Raw genomic sequence first — 12,407 nt, 5'->3', positions numbered from 1 at the left:
TTATTTCGATCGGTCTATGAGCAAAAACGATTTTTCTTTAAATTCAAGATGGCGGCTGATGCAGGGGTGGAATTCAGTTGCGATTCTGAATTTACACTACTATTGACCCCCCCCCCTAAAGGTTAGAACAATAAAATTGTGGTCCCTAATTTTTTCCCGGTTAAATGACAACCTGGCTGGGCTATGACTGACGGCGCTAATGGCTAGCGGACAGATTGTGACAGCTCTAGTTATGAACCAAATGGGACTATTCTATTACTTGCGACATCTGTCCATCAACTTACAAACTGACACTTTTTTAATTCAGATCACACCTCGGCCTTCTTTTTAAAATTATTATGCAACTGAACATACATATTTGTTACAATAAAGCTAATATTAAAGGGGCGCACTGTACCTTCCAGGCAATGTTAATTTACAGCAAAGGTGAAGGATTTTTAGATATTTTTTTTAGTAAATTAATAACATAATTTTACAAAACTATTGTATCTATTTTTGGTGACTGGCCTATTTTTCAAAAGGGATCTAATTGTGATAATGGCACGCCACTGCAGCTAGCTATTGAATTGCTATTGAAGGTATATTTGATCCATTTATTATTATTTTGGTTTCCGGATTATCTGCTAACATTTGTGCTTCCTCATTTAAATATAGTTCGTATAAAATTAAAAAAATAGTAACATAAGTACATAATAAGTAGAGTATTTTATAATGAATAACATTTTATTCTAAATTTATAAATAAAAAGGGGACGCAATCAAGAAGCAGCTTATGAAGAATTGTCTAATCATTTTAATTAAATTATTAATGTTTTCTTATAGAATTGTAAAATTTATTAGATGTTTGTGAAGTGTTTAGGCACAGCCTAGGTCTATCTAGGCTGTGGTTTAGGTAATGTCCAAATCCTACATAGGCAACTGGCTTAACAGTAGTGGGTTGCGGACTCTATAATGTTACTCTCCGTAAAAATAATATTTTGAAAATATTTCTAAGACAGAAACGAAACATATTTATGTCACTTAATGATAAGAAACAATATCATTTTTAAACATGCCTAATCGTAATGTTGTATTGTAGAAAATATTACTAAATTAAAGACAAATAAAATTGTATTAAAAAATATATTAATTACTTTGAATTACTGAGTTCATTACAAGTTTCTTTAATATTGGTTTAATTGGTTAATTTTTAAAAATATTTTAAGAATTTTTATTACACACTTACTGGGTCTCTATTTATATATGGCTTAACAAAACTTTAAGACATCGGGGGTGTAACTCAGTGGTAGAGTGTCTGCTTCGCATGCTGAAAGTCCTGGGTTCAAATCCCAGCTCCTCCAAATATCTTTTTTATTTTTCTAATTGCATGTACGTGTCATTTTTTAAAATAAGAAATGAATAATTTTAACTACTTATAATGTAACATATTATGGAAGAATTGAAATATTATTGGTTACATGAATATGAACATTTTATATTATTTTGTTAATTGATAGTGGCAGCGTTTTCCTTATTTGGATATTTTGTTACACAATTAAAAAAAATAGTAAATAAAAGCTTAAATTAGTCGAGGGTTAATTTTACACAAACTTATTTTTGTCAGTAATTTTGAAATATTACAATAAGTAGATAAATACTCGTACATCATCCTCATATACAGATATACTCAAATATTTTTTATTAAAATGTAAATATTTTCATCCAGTAACTTGGAATATGTTTGACGTAAAATGATGTAGACTTAGGAACTGAATAGGTTCACAGTAAAAAAGTATTGTCTTGGTATGTAAATATTTAGTCTTTTAAATACATTTTAATAATATTATTGATACTTGAATCATAATTCACAAATTAATTTATATATAAAAAGTGCTCTTATTGAAACGTTTTTCGGTTTCAATAAATGTACATTAAATTTATTGAAATATTCTTGCTTACAAAGTTCAGTTCACTCAAGAACAAGTTGCTGATTTTTCGAACAAATAATCTTCAGCAATGAAGTTCATTTTCATCTTGATGGCTTGTTGAGAAACAAACACATCCACTACGTGTCAATGTTTGGTGCGGATTTTGGGCTGGAATCATCATCGGACCATTCTTCTTTGGTTGGTCAAGCAATAACAGTTAATGGTGCTCGCTATCACAACATAATAATCCAGTTTTGGTACTTAGATTGCAAAATATGGATGTAGACTACATGTGGTTTCAACAAGACTGTGCTACATGCCATACAGCCCGAGAAACAATTCAATTACTGCAGGAGTCATTTCCTGGTCGTGTAATTTCCCGTTTTAGTGATCAGAATTGGCCACCCAGACCATGCGACTTAACGCCGGTGGACCTTTTTTTGGGGATTATTATTACACTAAACTAACTAAAAAAACTGTCTTAGTAACGCCAGGAATACCTGAATACTTCCAGACATTATTCCAAATTTCATTAATTCCTAAAATTTTCCCCAGATGTAGAAAAAGTCTGATATTAATTAGAAACTAACTCTTTATATCTATTTGACTTTGTTGCTTAGTTTTTGAATCATTGTGGGCCTACAATAATTTGGAGAACAATTTCCTGAAGTTATAATATGAGTTTACAAAGCTAACAAACAATAAACAAAAATATATGGAAATGGGAAAGTTCGTAATATCCATAATGCCTATAATGCACCTCTGAACAAATTTAGTTGTACGAGTAAGAAAGGCGATTATTCTCACCCTTCATCAAGGGGGTGTAACTCAGTGGAAGAGTGTCTGCTTCGCATGCTGAAAGTCCTGGGTTCGAATCCCAGCTCCTCCATTTTTTGTTTTATATTTTCTTACTGGCATATTATTTTTTGTATTGTAACTTTCGTTTGCTATTGAATTTAAATATGTAAAAACATCTAATGAGTATGTCGAGTACAATAATAAGTACTGATAAATGTCTAAAATTATTTGTTTATAACATTATTCAACTGCAATGTCTGACATTTCAAAACAAGTCAACGAAAACAGCAGTTGCTGATTGTTTACTAAAAATTTGTTTAAAATAATGTAGCTCCTGCAAGAAAAACAATTAATAAAAGGATTGGAATAATGGGCGAACTAATTTTTATTTTAATTTTAATTATTTAGGTAGCCTAAATAACAAATTAAAGTATGTAATTTCAGTAATTAACGTTACTAATTCAATTGTCTAAATTCGTTGCTTTTCACGTCTTATAACGGAAAGATTATTATTTCCTAAAGAATTCAACTTTAGCTTATTACCAGAGAGCGGACAATTTGTGTCTTTAACCTTGAACATAGATATGTCATTCATAAACCTAGATACATTATCCATGACGCAGTGGCTTGTCGGGTATGCATCGGAAATTTACGTGATAATTCACGAAAATTCCACGGTACATACATTTTTAGGCGTTATAAAATATTTAGAAAATCAGAAATTGTATACTACATATTTATTAAATAAAGTTCGGTTAAAAATAGTGTCGTTCTTTTAATTGGAAATTAAGTCAATGTAACGAATAGCCTCAGGCGACGCACATGATAGAATAGTCCAACTCACGCTCCATTGGTAACAGGGTTGCAGTTTGAATTCTGACCAATAGGAATTCGATAAACGCAACCGATGTCGACGGATGGACTAGAGATGGGCGCGAGTGTCATTTCATTTCTTTAGAACTAAATTAACTTAATTATTTTCTCGTTATTTAACCTGTTCACATGATTTATGGATTTTAAATAAAGGGTACAAATCTTCGGAGGATAATACGATATATTTGCTATACATAATAATTATATTTTGCATAGTTTATACACAATACATTTTTGAACGCGTACACATCTCTTCCAAAATTTGACCTATTCTTCGGGTTAAAGACACATTGTCCGCTCTCTACTTATTACGATTACATAAAACTAAATTATATTATTTTACTTCTTATACTGTACCAGGATATATAATGGGAAAATTTTTGTTGTGAAGTATTTTCCCTACCTCAGTAAATGTAAATTGATTTGCTGAATTTGTAATTTTAAGTTAATTCAATAACCAAGTTTCGTGATTTAATTCAAACATCTTCGGAGCCATCTAAATACTCGTAAATGTATATATGTTGTAAGTCGTAAATCTTATATGAGAATTTCGGAAACTGGAGTATTGATTTCGTTTTCTATACAAAAATATTTTAAGTATTTTGTCACTCCAGAAAAAAATTAGTGAAATAAACTTGCGGCAAAAGGATTAGTCAGGGGTTATTTTTGTGAAATTAGTTTCGCCTAACTGAAAAACTTACACTGAAAAAGGTAGATAAATGAAAAATACGCATCACTTTATCACGAACTTCAGTAAGTCGACATTTCGTAAATCAATATGTTTTCATTTAGTTTCGACAGTTGATGTGACAATTTTATTTTTTATTTCAAAAAATATTTTTAATATTTTTAAATTATTTAAAAACTAGTAAGTGAAATAATTTGAAACTGGGCACATGTATTTATGTAAACAATGTCCAAAATCTGAGGGCTTTTATTAAAATTTTCATGCTCCAATGGTGGTGGCATATTTTTCTAAATAAAATAGTACGCCACTGCTTTACGGTAACAATCATTTTCGAATTCGTCTTTCAATTTTCTACAAATTACTACTCTCCTATGTTTTTTGAAAAAAGCCAGATTTTCGAGTAAAACTTAAAAAACCAACTGATAGCAACTTTGACATTCTGAACAGTTAGAAAAAATAATAAATAATGCTTTTCATCAGATTCAAGCAACAATAAATTTCCAACAAATTACAATTTCGTTACTAAAAAGATGTCGGGCCTGTGTTTGTGGAAATGGAGGTATTTTTGAGCATTTACTCAAATAAAATCATTAAAATGACGACTAATGTTATTAATTAATAATTTCTTTATTCGAATAAATAACCGAATGAATAGTGCTTGCCATGTCATTTAAGTGTTTTCATTTCGTTTTTTAAGTTTTACTAGAAAATCAGGCTTTTTTGAAAAACAGAAGATAATAGTAATTTGTGGAAAATTGAAAGACGAATCCGAAAATATCATGGTTGTTATCGTAAATCAATGGCGTTTTATTTTATTTATAAAAATATGCCACCGATACCTTGTCTCTCCGCCACTGGAACACGTAAATTTTAGGAAAAGCTCTCGGACCTTGGACAATGTTTACATAAATCCATGTGCCTAATTTCAAATTATTTCACTTACTAGTTTTTAAATTATTTAAAAAAATTAAAAATATTTTTTTATGTTTATACACCCCATATCTTTTTAACGAAGCGTCCTAAATAAAAAATTTATAGGGAAGACTCCTCTTAAAATTCACCAAAGAATACGAGGTTTCATTTTTGGTTACCATTTGTGAATCACCCTGTATACAGGATGTTTCCTAAGTACGGTCCATAACTTCGGGACACAATTTCTTTCAAGACACTTTTTTTGTTGTAAAATGTTAAACGAGTCCGAAAATTATAAAACTAAAAATTTTTTTATTTTAAAAAAATCCATTGGCGTTCTATATTTTATGACGAAAACGTCGACTGACTTACACCAACTACGCCACTGGCAGCAGGTAAAAATTGACTTAGTATAGTAAAAATGCAGCTTTTTACCAACGTACCATAACTGACAAATTTTAAGAACCTAACATTGACTGTTCCAAAGCAGGAGGGTCAATTAAGCCCCCTTAATTTTTGGCCAAAAAAAACTATATTTTTTTTATTATTTATATCCAATAACTAATCGATTACACCCCAAACGGGACCTCCCCCCTCCTTTCTAGTCAGTATTAAAGTCAATTAGAGGTCAGATTGAGAAAAAGTACATTAAGGATCTTGGAGGTTAGGTTTGTAGGGTTGCTGAATCAGAGGTCACTTTGTCTGTATTAGGCCATTTTAAGGTAGTTTCAAGGTCATTTCAAGGTCAAATTGAGAAAAAACCGGGCACTCAAGTCCAGCCACCTGTTATACAGGATTTTGGTGTCGTTGGGTCAGAATCCTAGGTTGGTTTGTCTGTATCAGGTCATTTAAAGGTCGTCTCAAGGTCATTTAAAGGTTGAATTGAAAGAAACCGAGCAATTAAGTCTAACCGACTGCTATATATGTTTTTGGGATAGCTGAGTTCGCATCAAGTCAGTTTGTCTGCATCAGGTCATTTGAGAGTTATTTTTACTCGGAATCTAAGCGTTTTCGGCCACATGTTTATAGGAATTTTTTTTCTTAAAATAAGAAAACGTGTCCTGAAGTTACAGACCGTACATGGGAAATAAAAAATATAATAAGGAATATTTGACCTCTTGTAAAGTTTCCTGGCGCCCCGCATGACAATTTGTGCTTTTTTTGCATTAAATTACATTACAATTATTACGGAAAAACCGTTCATGTTACACCAGTATCAAGATTTGTTGTTCGTTTCGCGAAATTCTATAATTTTGAATAATTCCCGGATAATTTAATCGCGATCATCAGAACTTGCCGCCCCAGACGAAGGTCCCCGATCGCGGGACCGTTTACCCGGGAATCAAAACATCCAAAGTATACAAAAGCCTCGGCATCGAATTAACTGGAACTTCCACGCTTTATGGGCGCTCCCATAACCTGACGCTGATTAGTTTGATTTGCAACGGCGCGCGCGGGGGGTTACCGTAAGGGCGACACCACTCATTGCGATGAAAGGGGGGAGGCGGGCGATTCCCCTCCGTTGCCCGCTTTGTGACGAATGTTTGGGTAAACTGTTTCCCGTCGGTTTAGGGACACGGGGATGAGGCGCACGAGGTATCACTTCCTGTGAAATTGGTTACTGAATCATTTCTGTTAAGGCGCGTATGCATATAGCGGGCGAAGGGTAATGAACGAATTCGTTCGCTTCGAGTACGGGGCGTTCCGGAAATAAGTGCGAAAATTTTAGGTCTAGATACTAGTAAAAATATTTTCTTATTTAGCTTAATAAACTAGTCACAAAAAATATAATTATAAAATCCTAAATTTTTAGGTGGTCTTCAAAATTCTGTAACTTGGCGAAAAATGGTCGTAGAGAATTGAAAAATTCTGAACTGAAGTTTTAAATTTCTAATTTCAGTATCTGAAAGTCAAAAATGTCTATCGTTGACTATCTTTAAGAAATCATAATACAAGGTGACCCATTAAGAATGGAAAGCTCCAAAAGCTCTATCTTGATGCAAAATTTGAAGAAGAAATTTTGATTTTCAAGGCCTACTACGATTTTTTTTAAGTGAAAAATAGCAAAATTTTGTTAGCGATTTTTTTATGAAAAATCTGACTACACCACTGGATTTAGGAACCCCAAATGCATTTGTACCATTTTTTTGCGAAAAAAAGTTTGCCTCTAAAAAAGTTATGACAATATCGGCATCAGCAGGGTTTGCCGTTGTCGGTGAACCTATTCTTTTATAAAAACCGAATAGAACCCAAAGGGAAACAAAATTAAATAAACACTGGTTTAATAATTATTAATAAGAATCATAAAAACCAGTATACATAAAATAAACAACAAGTTCGTCAAATTATTATCATTTCGTGTTTATTATGCCAAAACTTACAAATATTACCTTCTTAGACAAAAATAATTACATTTATAACTTTTTTATTCAAAAAGCCACTGGATTCTACAACCATAATCCAATTCTTTGTGAAGAATTTTCTGAAAAAAATATTATGGGATATTCCAGAAAATAACGTTGCTTAAAGATAATATGAACAAAATTTGGTAGGCTGTGAAAAATAGAAGTTTAGACAACAAATGTCAAACTTCACAAGTAGTGGCACATTGTAATATTTTTTGTGCACGGTAAAATAAGTTCCATAATTTTTTGCGATGGCTGAAAGTGAGAAAATTGAAATAGTACGCCTTTCTGGAGAAAATGATCGGACGGCAAGAGAGGTGTGTATAATTTTTAACAACAGACATCCAGACGCAGACGTATAGCACAGTTTTTAAAATAAACAATACTCTTATGGAAAATGGTGCTGTATCAAAATGCATTTTAAAATGGGACAATCAACAGAGAAGACGTATTCACGAGCAAGAAATTTTGAATTATTTTACAAACAATCCCCAGAATAGCCTCAGGATTGTTAGTTTAGATTTAAATTTACCTAAAGAAAGTATCCGACGTTGCCTAAAAAACAATGACATAAAACCCTATAAACCTAAGTTTCCTCACACTCTGGAACCAGGCGATAATGAGAAACGAATGGAGTTTTGTCTCTGGGCACAGGGACAATATCTTAATTACCGTTTTTTTTAAATATCTTATTCAGCGATGAGGCCACATTCACGACGAATGGAATTGTATCATCACAGAACTCGCTGTGTTAGGTTTCAGAAAATCCAAAGTGGGTAATTAATTGCCGGAGACAATATAGTCAGAAAGTTAACGTTTGGTGTGGGATACTTAACAAGATAGTCATTGGTCAGTTCTTCTTTGAAGGGAATATGATTGGCGTACAATTTCTACATTTCCTTCAGAACGAATGTTTTAATGCAGTCGATAATTTTCCATTACAAGAAAGAGTAAATCTACATTTTCTGTTGGATGGATGTCCAATACACAATGCGAGATAAGTCAGGCAATGGCTTAACGAGAATTTCCCCAATCATTGGATAGGTCGAAACAGTCCACTAATTGATTGGCCACCTCGATCTCCGGACCTTACCCCACTTGATTTTTTTCTGAAGAGCTTTATTAAGTCCAGAGTTTATAAGACAATGCCAAATAACTGGGAGGTATTGTGCACTAGAATAAGGCAAGCGTAAGATTAACGCGTATCAAATACGAAATGTTGTAAAAAATATAGAAAAATGTATGGAATTAATTTTTAATTTTGAGGAAAATTAAGGACATGTCGTACAAACTCGAATTTGCTTATATAAAAAGTTAGTTTAAATTAAGACTTAATTTCTAAATTAATAATGTGAATAATTTCTGTCTGTAGATTTTCCATCTAGAATGCTATCTACTTTGAAAGGTTTCGAAAAGATGTTGAAGCTCCTTAGGGACAAGTATTAAATGAAAGATTTTCTATAAATATTAACTAACTTTATCCCTGAACCCTCAAAAACTAGAAATTTGCCCTTCACATGACCTTTGAGTATTTGTGAAATCATCAACACCTTAAATATAGAGAAAACCTTGTCGAATTTAGGAAGATTTAAAACTTCCATGGCCTTTAACAAACCCTGTTGATTGGAAATAGTCAGATGATTATCCCCTTTGCACCCGGAAGCCTCGGAATAAATTCGGCACCATTAAAAGCAGAAAGCAAAAAGCTTTATCCATATGATCCGCTTCACCCCCAATTATACCCCTGTATCGCTGCGCGAAATCGGGAAGATATAGATATACGCGACAAAAATGCTGGGGGAATTTACGCAGTTCATTCCCCATAAGGGGTGACAGACTCGTCATGGCATACGCGATTGTCCTGAACTCCTGATCCTGCGATATTATCTGCCGGAGGCAGTCGAGTACTGCCGATCCCTTCCGAGGGCCGTATTGATTCACGCGGAGTTAACAAATGAAGAAGTGTGAGGTCGTGGAGGGGATACGGCGGGAAAAGGACGACGAGGGCGGGGGGCGAGTGGGTGCGAGCGAGTCGGTGACCAGGGGTTGGGGAGGATAATCTGAAGAGTTTCAGGGGAAATTATAGAGGACAGAGGAGTTCGCAATGTTTAGGATATTAATTTATAATTAATTTATATAACACCTCGGTGTATAATAAGATTTTGATGGCGGCGCGGGCTGGAGCTTCTTGATTTCCGAAATGAGAGATTTATTTAGTTTGTTAAGAAGAAGGGTGTTTCTTGCCTTCTTTGCGAAGTTAATCAAGATAAAGATAACAGCGTTTTATGAAATTATTTTTGGAACTTTTAGATCTTTAAATGATACGATCTTTGTTTCGGAAGGGCCGATGAGTTATTGCGTAAATGAAAATATTGCATTACATTTTGTTTTGTTTATGTACATGTTGTTTTTTGTACCTATGCCTAAAATGGTTGACAAATATCAATGATGTCTCGTGATATTGATGACTAAATTTGTCGTAGATTAATAAAAAAACTGCCAGTAAATATAAGCCGAGATACAATGTTCGAAATTATTGAAAGAACATATTTCAAGTTGCTAAAATAGTCGAGGAAAACCATTATATAATATTTTATTTTATTCATGTAAATGCGTTTACTTGAATTATTATTATCATTCAAAAATACCTTGTTACGATACTTTTAGCAATAATTAAATGTATGTATAGGGTGAGCCAAACTTCTCTTTTTATTGCATTTTACTTCTTTATTGTTAAGATCTTGGCGTTGAACAAAACTTCCCTATATACAGGCTGTCTACTATAAGAGGGCCCCTTCTATGTATCTCGCTTAATATACGACGCACGTCAAAAATCTTTATATATTTTTTGTTACATTCTTTGAGGCCTTTATGCTCGTAAAAACAAATTTGAGGTTCATGGCCAACTTTGTCAGTAATCATAAAAAAAACGGAAAAGTACCGAAATTTTAGGGCCGCCTAACTTTTTTATTTTAAGAGATAGAGAAAACGTCTTATTTTAATAAAATTTCATGGCAAAATTGATATATTTCACCTGGTGTAAACAGATTTTGAAACTATCGTATGTAAATTGCAGCGCCCTCTAAGCGGGCAAAAAAAATTTCATCGAAGTAGGCTATTTCCACAAAATAATTGCTTGTTCTTTTCTCTTTCATGCTACATATATAATACATGTCGCCTTTATCTTTTATATTTATTACATTTTTTATACTTTTGATATAAAAAAATATAAAATTTTTTGTGTTCCTTATGTTTAAAATTAAATTTTGAACATAATAACTACAAAAGAATTAATAATGCACTTCTTTTAAGCAAAATACAGATTTTCTTATTACTTTATTATAGTATTGGTTTTTGCATTAGAAAGAATTAAGCCTTCAACATTGTTCTTTCACAGATAAAGTAGCTTATGCTAAATCTCGCAAGCTGTAAAAACAAATGTGTTACCCCTTTGACCCCAGTAATGTCATCATTTGGCAAACTGTTTATTGTTATAGATCATACGTAACTGTTGGCTTAAAAACTGTTAGAAATCATTGTTATTTGAAAAACTATCATTTTGAAGGTGTTATAAAATAAAAAAGTGTATGTCATTTGAGGAAAAGGAAAGCTCTAATTCTGTAAGTAGATATATTTATTATTTTTTTATATTTGCCGTTTTTAATACAATTTCAAGTAACACGAAAATTTTTATATTTTTTTATTTCAAAATTATAAAAAATGTAATAAATATAAAAGATAAAGGCGACATGTAGTATATCGCATGAAAGAGGAAAAAACAAGCAATTATTTTGTGGACATAGTCTACTTCGATGACATTTTTTTTTTGCGCCCGTGTAGGGGCGCAGCAATTTACATACGATAGTTCCAAAATCTGTTTATACCAGGTGAATAATATCAATTATGCCATGAAATTTTATTAAAATAAGTTTTCTCTATCTCTTAAAATAAAAAAGTTAGACGACCCTAAACTTTCGGCACTTTTCCGGTTTTTTTATAAATTCTCAGAAAGTTGGCCATGGATCTCAAATTTGTTTTTACGAGCATAAAGGCCTCAAAAAATGCAACAAAAAACATATGAAGATTTTTGACGTGCGTCGTATATTAAGCGAGATACATAGAAGGGGCCCTCTTACAGTAGACAGCCTGTATGTCAAAAGTTGTACTGAATCAAAGTATGTTACGAGAAAAGCAACTGAGTATCATTTTTATTTAAAAATATAAGTTATTATTTATATATTTATATTAAAAGAATATATTATAAGCATTTCAGTGATAGTCATTCATTTGTTTAATTTCTGGTTTGACTGTGAATTAATTTAATCGGTATTTATTTTTAACATTTCTCGTATATTTTTGTTGCATCCGATTTACTATGGAACTAGCAATATACTATATAGTTTGTAAATAACTGCGAAATATTTTAGAGGGTGGTTACCGAAGTTATTTTGTGACAAAAAGTTCATATATATGCTTCGTTTCCGAGAAACAGTGTTTAAATTTTAATTAATTTATTTTTATTAGGTAATTATTTCAAAGAGTTTTATAGATATTGACTCCAAATTTGATGGTTGTATTTTATTTAGAAATATTGACAGCAACCTACTAGATAATGTATCAAGAGAAATTAAAAATGCAATAAAATGTTTTATTTTTCTTCTCAAAAATGGTGCAACCTACGAAAAAAATTGAAGAGACCAATTTTATTTAGAAATGATGGCGGATTTCTAAAAAAATATGAAAAACGGGAAAAAGTCAGTGGCGTACCATTTTTTTATTAAAAAAAAGGTTGTGGCATTCTCGCTCGAACGCCAGTGGTGGAAGT

At 32.2% G+C, this 12,407-nt stretch overlaps 2 non-coding genes across 2 annotated transcripts; both read left to right on the top strand.

Annotated features, from left to right (window-relative positions):
• The first annotated feature begins 1,267 nt into the window (after positions 1–1,267).
• Positions 1,268–1,339, top strand: Trnaa-cgc. The gene has a single exon. It is a non-coding gene; the product is annotated as a tRNA-Ala (tRNA).
• A 1,384-nt stretch (positions 1,340–2,723) lies between these two features.
• Trnaa-cgc lies at positions 2,724–2,795 on the top strand. Its single transcript has one exon. It is a non-coding gene; the product is annotated as a tRNA-Ala (tRNA).
• Positions 2,796–12,407: the final 9,612 nt, after the last annotated feature.

The sequence above is a fragment of the Anoplophora glabripennis genome, unplaced genomic scaffold, assembly GCF_000390285.2.
Source record: "Anoplophora glabripennis isolate ALB-LARVAE unplaced genomic scaffold, Agla_2.0 scaffold208, whole genome shotgun sequence".
NCBI lineage: Eukaryota > Metazoa > Arthropoda > Insecta > Coleoptera > Cerambycidae > Anoplophora > Anoplophora glabripennis.
This window is presented reverse-complemented; position numbering and strand designations above follow the sequence as displayed.